Below are 12,044 nucleotides of genomic sequence, written 5' to 3' on the forward strand. Positions count from 1 at the left end.
TTCCTGCTAGCATCCCCCCTCTCCTAGAGCATTCTGGCCCACTCTCCTCTGTTTCCCCTCTGCCATCCTCCTCCCCTTTCAGCTCTCTGGCCTGGCTTGGTTCCCTTCCTCTCCAAATACATTTGACATTGTTTTCCTCCTGTATTTCCTTTACATTTCCTCTCTTCCCCTCTGTCTTTTCTTGCAATGGGGATGGCTTAGGCAGCCCCTGCTCTCAATAGAGCAGAAGAGGGAGAGCAGAGGGAGGGCTGGAGAAGGAGGGAGGAGGCAAGCCACATCACACACACACACCTCCCTGCATGTGATTAAATGTCTTGAAATCTGCTTCTGATTTCCTCGGGGAGTTGACTTTTCCCTTCTTTTCAACCCCTGGATTTATTGAAACCTTTTTACTCTGCTTCAAGGCAGCAGCTGGGGCTCAGTTTTTTCCCTCTTGCCTATGTTTTCCCCTCTCTTCCCTTTTGCTCTCGTCCCTCCCAGCAGCAGTTCAGTGAGATCCAGGAGAGAGGAGGAGTGCAGCGAGCTGGGAGAACCCCGAGAAGCGGCCAAGGGATTCGAGGACCAAGCGAGGGGCTGCTGCAGACCACACCGTGCGGGGGCTGGGCTTTGCTTTACTCCCCCCTCCCCACGAGATAAATAAGCACAAATCTTACACTCGCGTCTGTGTAAAAGGGCTTTGGCGTCTGGAATTACACCCCTTCGGCTGCATCACTGCTGGGAACCGCGCGTTACCAGGAACCGTCTACCTGCCGGGCTCCCAGTAAGTTGCTTCCAGCCCTACGAGTCTATGACAGTGTTTCTCATTCTAAGGAGAGGGGAGAGATCTTGTCCCTGGGGCTGGGGGGAGGTTGTGTCCTGTCTCCCGTCCTTTCCCAATGCCTGGACGCTTGTTTGGGGGAGGGGGCCCTTTTCTTTCGTTTACTAGCGATCTGGGGCGCGCACCCCCTGCTAATTCCGCCCTTTCCAAGTTAAACCCCGCTCAATGCGCTTTTCCTTTGCCCTAGATGCTTTTTCTGCTCCCTTGTTCTCCTGGGCTCCCCCCGGGTTTCCTGTGGGATCTGTTCGCGGCCCCGTCCCGCAAGCGCAGCAGAGACGGAACTTTTCACCAGTCTCCCCCCGCCCCGCTCCTTTGCTAACGCGCCGGGGCTCTTGCAGCCGGCGGTCTCCCAGGCGCTGCTTCCCCGGAGCTGGGGATCGTGTGACAGGCTCCGCTTTCCGCCCAGTTTGTGAAAGAGAGAGTCGGGCGGGGGGGGCGGGGGGCAGCGAGCTCCGGGATTCGGTCCGGAGAACTGGGCCGCAGCCGGAGGCGGTGCCCGGTTCTGCCGGATGCAGACCCGCTGGAGAGCCGCCAGGGGCTGGACACGGGGCACCCCGGGCTGTGCGCGGGAGGACACGGGCTGGCCCCTGCCAGCTGGGCTGGTCTAGAGCCCCGCATTCCGGGATGGGGCGGGGGGGATGCGGGACCCCGGGCAGAGCCTGCCTGGCGAGGGACCGGCCCCGTCCTCCTACACAGCTCCTGGCTGGCGGGTCCTGCTCCGTGCGAGCAGCAGCCGCGCCGTGCTGGGACTTCCAGCGGCCCGCTGCCCCGGGGGTGAGGGCGGGGAGCACCGACTCCAGGAGCCCCTGGCAGCTCCCGGGCTGCGGTATTCGAGCTGGCTCTAAGCCGGGATGGGGAAGGGCCCGGGGCGCTGGCCTCGCTGCCTCTCCCCCGGCCCCAGCTTCGCCTTGAGCCGGGCCCGCTCCGTGGCGAGCCGCAGCCTCCCCAGCGCTCGGCCGCTTGTTCTCTTTTCGCTTCCTTTGCAAGTGCAGGGCCCGGCGGCGGGGTCCTAGCAGCGGGAGGCAGGTGCTGGGAGAGGCCCCTCGGCCTCTGACCTGAGGGCTCTTCCCCTCCCATCCTGCTGCTGCTCTCTGCGCCTTCCCCCTCCGCCACGGGTAGGCGAGGGAAAGGCCTTCGGGACAGGTGGCGTCTCCGATGGAGCCCGCTGCAGCTGGGCCGGGGGGCGGGCAAGGCAGAGATCTGGGCATTTCAGTTGTCAGAGTAAAGAAGGAAGGTGTATGTGAGAGAGAGACTAAAAGTCAGCTGATCAGGGGATGGGATGTAAATTGGGAGGAAACGTTTGGTGGGGGGCCATTGAAGCGCTTGGTTTCTTTATATGTTTGCCTGATCCCATATCTGCTCCCTCCCCCAAGTCCCCATGGCTGGCACCCAGGGGAGATGGGACAGAAGCATCTTTCTTCCTGGGCAATAGCTTGCAGAGTGGGGTGGCCAGAGCCAATTCCAGTGCAGCCTGCAGCTCCTGGCCCATCTGGCCCTGTGGCAGTGGCGGGTGGAATGGGTTGAGGGAGGAAGACCCAGTGCCAGACACAGGGTGGCTGCTCACCAATGAAGTATGCCAAGTAAAGTTAGATGCAAAGGAAGCCCTCTCCTCCCAGGGCAGGTTTTGTCTAGCCCCAGAACTTGCACTGCTAAGTTAAATCAGAGTAGTTAAGCTAGCGCAACTTCCATGTGCAGACTCTCTTATAGCCATTTAAAACTCATTATACCAGGCCTGGGCTACACTTAAAAGTTAGGTGGACATAGCTCACTCAGGGGTGAGAAAATCCACAGCGTTGTAGCTCTGCCAACACGATCCGGGTGGAGACGCCGCTCGCTCAGCAGAAGAATGGTATTGCCAACGCAGCTGCCATCACTCAGGAAGGCAGAGTTCCCACAAGTGACAGAAAAGCTCCTTCTGTGGTGCCCTAGCCATGCTATTGTAGTGTAGACGTGGCCTCAGGTTATCTTGTGCCTTCAAGGCCTGGCTTAAGCTTGTACCAGCATCACTATGTTGTTTGCGGGAGAGGGGGGGTGTCACTTTTATTTTACCAACATAGCTGTGCTGGTATCAACTCTAGTGTGGACGCACTTCTAACAGCGCAGGAAGAGCTTTGGCAGGAGTCACTGTCTGTTGGGGCACTCCTCTAAGCTGTCCCGGTAGAAGTGCTTGTATGCCAGTCTGAACTGCTTGAAGGGTTTGTTGTGATCTACCTGTGCGGATACAGCTATGACAGCAATACTTTTCTAGTGTGGACAAGGGCTCTGTCTCTCTTCCAGAGCCTATGGCCGCATAGCCCCCTCGTGTAGGTGCTGCCTACACCGACGGGAAGGAACACCACCTCCCTGAAGGACATTAGCTCTGCCAACAGAAGCATTCTTCTGCTGGCACAGCTGCAACTACGCTTTTTGGGGTAGCTGTGTCGCTCCGGGGGGTGGGTGTTTTCACACCTCTAAGTGATCAGTAGCTATGCCAGCATCAGTGGCCAAGCCCTGAATTTAGCAGTGCAAACTAAACTGCTTTAAGCCAGGTTTAAACTGGCCTAAGAGTGTCCATGCACAAAGCTGTACCAGTCCAACGACATGCAGGGACAGGGGCTCCACATAAGTGTTGAATGCAAGCGCAAAGGTAACTTTAGGGACTGCCTTTTTTCTGCAATATTCCCTTTATAAAACAGAGGGAGCTGACGTGCTTTTTTGCTTATGTTGAAGAGCCCAGCTCTGTGTGGAGGTCCCAGAGACCAAGGTTTGGGCGAGGGTTGGAGCAGGGTACTATGGTCTGAGGGGAATACAGATCCCCAAGCACAACTTAAGGGGCGAGGGGGAGGTTTCTGAGCATGGGCCCAAGGGAGGGTGGGGTCCGGAATGTGAGCCCCACATACTGAGAGGAGTCCAGGTCTAGTGCTGGGCACAGGGCTGGGTTTTACAAGGCATGAAGTAGATCCAGGGCCTAAGAGATGTGTGAGTCCCAGAGCCAGGCTTGAGATGACAGAGGCCTTGGTGCAGGGAATACTGGGGTCTCAGGGGGATGCAGGTTTCACAGCTTATGGCGATACAGGCTTCCAGGCAGGGATTCTGGGACCTGAGGGGACACAGGTCTCAGAGCAGGGGGCTCAGTTTCTGGGAAGGGGTCAGGGCAGGGGCTCACAGTCATTAGAGGGTCCAGTCTTTGGGTGAGTACGGCTCTTGGAGCATTGGTGCCAGGGCCTGAGAGCAGTACAGCTGTTGGAGCGGGGCCTGTGTTCTGCATCCTAGGAGAGCTTAGTATTACTACATTAGCAAGCAGCTGCTAGTACTCAGGGTTCATTCAGCACCTCATTCTCCTCCCACCTCTCCCCAAGTTCTGCACAGGACGCTAGAGCATTTTCCATATTCCGCCTTGCCCACAATGGTAAAAGTGTGAGTCCATCTATTAAATCTATTCCAAGTCTCACAGACTTGGCCTGCACTCAAGCACAATACATAGCCATGTGACACAAGGAGAGTTAAATGTCTTACCAGTAACCAAGGAGAAACATTAGATCAACCCCATGTCAGAGTGAAATAGATTTCTGGACCCGTTGTCATATGCCGCCCCATACCATACGTGAGCTATCTTTCAAAGCCAGCCAAGAGCTGTCGTCTATTAATAACATATTAAATATTCATCCAGTCTATTTTAAACATCTGTGCCCGGCATGTTATGAAAAGGCAACAAGGAACTTTATGGAAACCAGATCACTTTGTTCCCGGATGGGGGCAAAAACAATAGGAGTTCTGCAGCAGAACTGTGAGAATCCCACAGCCCCAGCAGTCGGGATTGGATCAGCAGTAATAAAGCCCTTTGCATACCAAGTGATAGTCCTGAGAGCACGTGACAGAGTGGAACAATGCGGCAGGAATGTGTGAAGGGGTTTAGGATGGCTGGGCCAGGATTAAGGTCATGTAAAGCAACAAGTTGGGCACCATTAGACGTTACTAAATGGTTTAGTGTCGGGACAGCCGCACTATCCCGGCTTTCCGTTCCTGGAAGAACAGTGGCTCCAGGTGTCTTCTTGAGCTACTGTTGGTCTTGAGTGTCGTTAGTGGGAGAAATCACATAAGTAAGCATTGGAGTGATGAGCTAGTCGGTGAATGCAGCAGACTACGTCACTCCTTAAAATAGAATCAGTTTTTCAGTGTGCACATCTAAATCATCCCAAGCTGCCCTTCTGTGTGGTTTTTACCCTAGGGTTCCAGTGAGCAAAGCTCGAGTTGGCAGAATCTCAGGGTTAAAAGCAAGATGGCCATTGTCACCTCGCTAGTTTCCGTTCTTTTCTCTCCCTGTGGTACTAAAAACTCTGCAAAACAGCTTCCTAATGATAATGGGAATGCTTTTAAGCAACCATTCATTGGCAGCTCTCCCTGCATATTTGACAGTCTTTGTTCAGGTTTGGGCCTCTATGGATTTCTCTCCATTGTTTTTGATAACATAGGAAATCTGGTCTCTTTAGGGAAGACTTTCTCCCCTCCTCCCACCCCCATGTCAAGACTGAAATTTATGTAAGCCAAGTTCTGAGAAATTAGGCCAGATTCTGAAAAACAAATGTAAATTGGGAGTAATTCTACTCATTTGCATGCAGTTGGTTATGTCTTATTCTGGTGTAACTGAGATCAGGATCTGGCCTATGTAGTTTAAACCATAAAGTTCTGTTTGGTGTTACCTGTACTTAGTAGGGCCACTGTGGTTTCACACAGCTTGCGTAATACTGTCTCGTTAGTCTGCAACAATGCACTGTAGTGGCCAGTGCTGTGAATGCCTGTTCCAGGGAAGGCTCTCTTGGATGTTCTCCCTGCATTATAGTGAGTGCGTCCATACATGTATGCTTTGTGGAGTGAACAGCAGATGCCTCCAGACCCACTCTACTCTGAGAATCAGCAGAATGATCAGCAGACCAAATCCAAGAGCAAAAAAATTGGTGTGTCTATATATAAATATTTTGTATTGATTTCTGATATTTAAATTTAAAATGGGCCAGAGGGACAGAGCACATAAGGAAACACCAGTAGCCTCATTAGCACCATTGACATACAGCACATCATGCTATGCATGTGCCATTAGCAGCCTCCCCTGTGTACACTGATCATTCCATTAACCCTCTCCCATGGGTGTGCTGGAAATGCCATTCGCTCTGTCTCTTTCTGGTCCTCCTCAGCATATTGTTGGAGCACCTCACCAGCTTTTCTTCTAGCCACACTGTCGGTGGTGTCCCAGGCATACAGCTCCTTGGCCAGCGCCTGCTAGTTTGGTTTAACTGTTATATGCGTTGCCACCTTATGTCAAACCAGACGTTGGTCCCACCACGGGCTGTGTGGAGTTTTTCCTTTCATTTTACATTTTTCTCAGTTGTGTTTTTATCCCGGCGACACATGGAATGATTTATCCGTGGCCGGAGCTGAGTTTGGTCTTGGCACATTCCGCTCGTAGATTGGGGACAGAAACATTCCACAGCTGACGCTGGGCTAAACATGCACGGGAAGCAGCACCAAAAAGGGGTTGGGAGGGCAGAGGGGCCGGTTCTGCAGTGAAGTGCACTCATGGGTGAAATAGGCTGGACCCCCATATTAGAGGGATCACCACTTAAGGGGAGCCCCGATACAATGAAGAGTTCAGAATCTGCAGATTTCTCACCAAGGGTTTCAGTGGAGCAAAGTGGGAGCAAGAGAGAAAGGACTCCCTCATTATATGGACTAGTTCCTGCATGTTCTGGTATCAGACATACCCTATTAATGGGGCATACTCCAGTAGCTGACACCCATCTATGGTCTCCAATCTAAACCAAGCAGAAGGAGCATAAGTTCAGCAGTCTTCATATGAAGGCTTGGATGGTTTATATGTCGTTCCTTATTTTTTAATTATCTTTCTGATGCTGCTGCCCTTCCATCCAGGCTCTCACATCTAAATCATTTCCACACAAGGACACCTCCTATCCCTCGCATTACAGACCCCAATCTCCCTCCTCCACCCCTCACCTGCTGCTAGCCTGCTCCCCAGGGTATCCCTTCCCTCTCCCTTCAACATCAGAACCAACTTCCCACCTGCTTCACCTGTTATTTTCTTCTTTTTAAAAACCTTCAGTCATCCAATCAGTGTGCAGAATCAATATCATGAGGCCTAGGTGACCAATCATCTCTTCTAAATAGTGGATAATTAATCCTGAATGGTCAAAGTGAACAAGCTGGCAAACAACACAGAGGTTGAAAGTCAGTTGTTGAAAATGCTTGTGAATAATATAGACAGCCCCTAGAGTTGGGATCCCTTTGGCAGGGCTCTGTAACTGCAATCAGAGTTGAAATAATAATCAATATTATTTTAAATGAATAGTTTAACCAGATCTAGTGGTGTCTATAGAGAGCTGCTTTTCTAATTGGTTGCTGGGGTCAGGTGCCGCATGGCCCATGACTGGGTGCTGGGGTGAGAGGCTGCGTGGCACAGAGGTCTGTGACTGGGTGCCAGGGAAGGGGGATGCCTGGCACTAGGGTTTGCTGGTGACAGGATGGTGCCCACACCTGTCCAGTACAGTTGGACTTTGGGAGATGGGCTCTTTCTGAATCTATTTGTTAATCTGCAATTTCTTGTTTAATCTGAATCCCCCCCCCCCCCGATTCCGACATCCTTGTGACTGAGGTTTCTAGAAAGGGTCCCCTGCTCCTCGCCAATGCCACTGGACATGTTCTTGCTGATTGTCATTGAGCATCTCCATGTTGGAGGGCATTGGGCCTGGCTGCACTGTAACAGAGCACGTACGTGCTCCTTCCTCTCCAGACAATTGTAGCTCTACGCTGGAGCAAAGGGCAGCTTGCAAACGAGCTCATCCCTCACTGATCCTTGGAACTAATCCCCGGGGGTGTGCCAGGCAAGCAAAGGAGTACTTCTGGAGGGGAGACCAGAGTTTCCATTTCCAAACTAATTCCAAATAAGGAAAAGTGTTTCCCCGGAGAGCTGCTGGAAAAGGGGGCCTGTGAAAATCCCCTGGAATGAAGCTTTATTTTCCCATTTCCCCAAGAGAAAAAAGATCCATTTTATCTGCACTGTACTCTCATTCTGGTCACTATATAAAAACGGTAGAAACTGCCCTTTGGGGAACAATCCTGGTGCGTAGAATGGCTGGTGATCTGACAGTTCTTTTCCATCTCGGAATTCTGAGACTCTGGGCTGATTTCACTAATTCAATTAGTCTTGATTAACAATCGCCCATTACCTATAAAGTAACTCTGATATGGCCACATTTTCCAAGGATGGCCCCAAACCTGCCATGTAACAGACTGGCCTGTTGTATGTCGTGCCCCGCTCTAGTGGTGGGCCCACCTAGAGGATAACCATCTAGTGCTGCTGTCTGCTAATTTAGTTGCACTTTTTGCTTAACTAGGATGGTGCTGTAGGTCCTGGGCTCAAATTCTTCTGCTGACCCACAATAGGGTTATGTACAAAGGATCTCTTTTGCACTAACCTGTTGGGTGCCCTCATAAGGTCCTTTGCAGGTCCCAATGTGGCTTGGCTTCTTTTGCTTTTTTGCTGGCTCATCCATTGCGCCTGTCTTTGAAAATCTGACCCACAGGGAAAGAGCTTTAAAAACAAGTTGCTTGTCTGCGCCTGCAGTCTGTGGGCACCGAGCTGTCCGGTCAGACAATTAAGCACCATGTTGCATCCCAGTTGATTGAGCTGGTGTGCTAAAAATAGCAGTGTAGCTGGGGTAGCATGGGCAGTGGCTCGGGCTAGCTGCCTGAGTATCAGCTTGCTTGGATCCCCTGGGTACATACTCAGTTGGCTAGCCTGAGCTGCCACCTGGGTTCCCCTCGGCTACTCTGTTATTTTTAGCACACTGGCTTCCAGCTGCAGTGTAGACAAACACATAGAGCATAGCTACGGCACCACGAGCAGCAGGATGGGGCTAGCTGCCCCGAGCACAGTTCTATCCAAGATCAGAGGTACTCAGGGCAGCTAGCCACTTGGGCCACTCACACCTCTACAGCTACACTTTTATTTTTAGCATGCTAGCTTGGACTGAGCTAGCGCAGAGATGTCTCCTTAAGTGGGAATTTTGCACCAGCCAGCTCTAGTGTGGACATATGGTTAGACATCTAAATGACACACATTGATCTTGCAGTTATTTATACCCCCATAACTGTGGTTGTAAAACAGAAATTCCATTTAAGGCCAGGCTGAAAATCTGGCCCCATAAATTCTCTCCCTTAAGACATGCAGGGTAAGGATATCCACAGTTAGTGTTTATAAAATGTTTTAAGAGGCGACGTGTTTAGGTGTTAATGGAACAGTTACTTAATTATTAAAATCACACTGATTTCTAATGTAAAAATGTAATACCTCCTTTTAAACCTTAAACCCTATCAAGGCTCCAAAAAATAAATTAGCAGGGGAAATCACTTCACTTATCACTAAAATGCAGCCACCTCAAGGGTGGATCGTGGCACCTGTTTAACAGTGTGCAGTAACACTACACGGCAGTTTAGGACAGCAAGTCAAGGAAAATATCCAGCAGGACCTGTAGTGGGAATTCAGGCCTTCAAAGGGCACTTTCGAGACATCCACTGGTGGCTTGCTCCTGGTAAAGGGTTAATGATGTGCTCTCACGGCCCTCAGAGGCTCTGACTCAGGTCTCACTCAGGCCGGCTGCAGAGCCTGTCTGCTAGCGGAGTAAAAGTGCTTGCTGGAGCTGGTGGTGTTACTCACAGTGTATATTGGTATAAGTGAGATCACATTCAGGTCCTTTCTACTGTGTGTAACCTCCAGAGTCTCCATTGGACATGTTAACTGCGGGAGGGCTGCCCTAAACTTTCTCCCCACCAAGGGCCTCCCTGGTAACTTGCCAGTAGTCTGTGGGTCATGCTGAATAGGCATCAAATGGAGCAGATTGCAGCTGCCGTGATCTGCAATAGGCAGGTGAGGCCCGCAGATACCACAGTCCCCAGATCTCTTTCAGTGGTGTCCTGGGGTGAGTTCTGGGTGGTGTGTGTGTGGTCTCTGTCTATGGGATGGTGATAATGATTTCCATTCATGTGGGGCCTCTGCAACATTGATACATTAGTCTGCAAGTGTTGGCTCATTGCTTGACACAAGTGAGAGGCAGAAGCAGCAACCAAAACTGAAGCAAATGTTTTGGCACCAAGCCTTCCAGCCCCAGTCCTGCCTCTCTCCCCCCAGCCCTTCCACTGGGTGAGTCTCAGAAGCATCTGATCCTCTGTAGGGGAGAGAAAATATTTACTCAGCATGACTCAGAAAGCCAATAAAATGAGAGAGTCGGGCAAGAAACGTTTATCTCCTGGAGAGCCATTCTGCTGCCCAAGGTCCAAGGTCAGGCCCTGGCCACAGCTCACTGCTGCTAACGGGAGCCCTGGCACAGTGCGCTTGTAGCTGGCTGCTGGGCTGAGGACAGAATGGGGGGGTGGCTCGTTGTGACCCCCCTTACATGCCAGTGTAAGGATCAGCCACAGTCTGGGCTTTTATGTTTCTGTCACTAATAGTGAGAGCTCAGGCCAGATCCTCAGCTGGGGTAGATGGGCACAGCTCCATTGAAATCAGTGGGGCTGTGTCGCACCCGCTGGGGCCCATTATTAATCGTTGTTGGTTCCTAGTGCTTATGTTTATTCTTTCAGCTCTCACTAGCGGATCCGTTTTTTTAAGTTGGGCTCTTTGACGTGCCTCTTTAGTTTGGAGTGCTGTGGAAACTGAGCCTTGGGAATGGAATCTCCCAGAGTTACTGCCAAAAGGGCTTGTCATAATACGAGTGGCGTGTCTGCCTATTGCTCCGGGAATGACTGAAAATGGCCCAGACGCTCCAGGATGGTGTGCTTCAGATGGAGAAACATTGGTGGGAGCTAATTCCATCCCAAAGGCTGCCAAAACCCATTACAAGCCAGGGACCTGATCCTGGTCTCACTCCTGTCTGACAGCAGGGTGACTTCAGTACAGCAGAGGTTGATTTACGCTGGTGTGACTGTGAGCAGAACTGGGGGATATGTTTTTATCATTGACACGGGGTTTAACAGGCTTCTGATTTTACTCTCCATAGGCTGAGGTTAGCCTGGTGTAAGTGGGGTCAGTTCCCATCAGAGTCAATGGGAGATGAGGGTGCTCAGCTCTTCCCAGATGCAGCATCATCTCAGCAGCAGATCAAGGTTTTGACTGTTCACTATGGATTCCTCCTTCTTGCCTCTCTTTCTCCTTGGCAGAGATTTTTCCAAATGGGTCACGCCCCTGGATTATATCACCACGTTAGGTTGCTTCGTGAACATGTGGACCCCATCTTCGTTGCGATGCAGAGCCATAGATAAGTGGCTCAGGGATTATGCTGTTTGCACCTATGGGCTGGAGAGCAGAGGTCTGGTTTTGCACTAGTACTATAATATTTTTCCTTTCAAAAATAAACCTGATTAAAATTAAATCTGAATTTAATACAAAATATGTTAAGGCCTAAACATTTTAAAATCCCTTAAAACATTAAAATAAATATGCTGAATCCATGAACCGCTATCAAAAACTTTGCGTTAAAGGCTGCTTTTCATTATAAAGAGAGATTTTCCCTCCTGATTCTAACTTTTGAGGTCAAGCTTTATAAACAGCACAATAGATCAATTAAGGGCTTGTTTTGTTTAACACAACTACATTTGATATGCTGTTTAAATTACTATCCTAATGCAGTCTGATACTAATCATGAGCAAAAAATTAACTGGCTGGTAAATAAGCAATATATCATTTACCATTTTCTAACACACTAACAAGGTACAATTAATAAGAATCTGAAAATATTACGCTATATACTTGCTTAAATAAATGCATATAGTTATCGTGTACCCTCATAGGTTGCCACAAGATGTAAAAAATCTCATGTAAAGGCTCTATTTAGCTGTAAATCAACATAGTTTAATGGTTATATCAACCAATGCGAAAGTACCTTTCTTTAGAAAATTATCTGAAACACAAATGGAAAAGTTGATTAATGACTTAAATGGAGGCTTTCCACTTGGTGATTTAAATGGCTGACTTAAATTGCCTTGATTTTAAATCAATCCACTCTGCCAGCAGGTGATGCAGTTGTGGAATCATGAAGGTGTCTTTGCAGTAGAATGCACACTGATGTGTTTGCTGGTGGGTACTGGTTTGCAAATATTAGCAAGTTTGGGTTTTTTAAAATTATTATTATGGTAGCTCCTCACTGAGATTGGGGCCTCATTGTGCTACGTACTGTGCAA

At 50.0% G+C, this 12,044-nt stretch overlaps 1 protein-coding gene across 1 annotated transcript in view; it reads left to right on the forward strand.

The window, feature by feature from the left end:
• Positions 1 to 390: 390 nt before the first annotated feature.
• The window catches only part of NTN3 (netrin 3), an 88,845-nt gene continuing 77,191 nt past the window's right edge, over positions 391 to 12,044 (forward strand). The window contains exon 1 of the mRNA XM_073362904.1: positions 391 to 760. The gene's annotated coding sequence lies outside the window, so the exon portion shown is untranslated. The remainder of the gene's footprint in view (positions 761 to 12,044) is intronic.

The sequence above is a fragment of the Lepidochelys kempii genome, chromosome 10, assembly GCF_965140265.1.
Source record: "Lepidochelys kempii isolate rLepKem1 chromosome 10, rLepKem1.hap2, whole genome shotgun sequence".
NCBI lineage: Eukaryota > Metazoa > Chordata > Testudines > Cheloniidae > Lepidochelys > Lepidochelys kempii.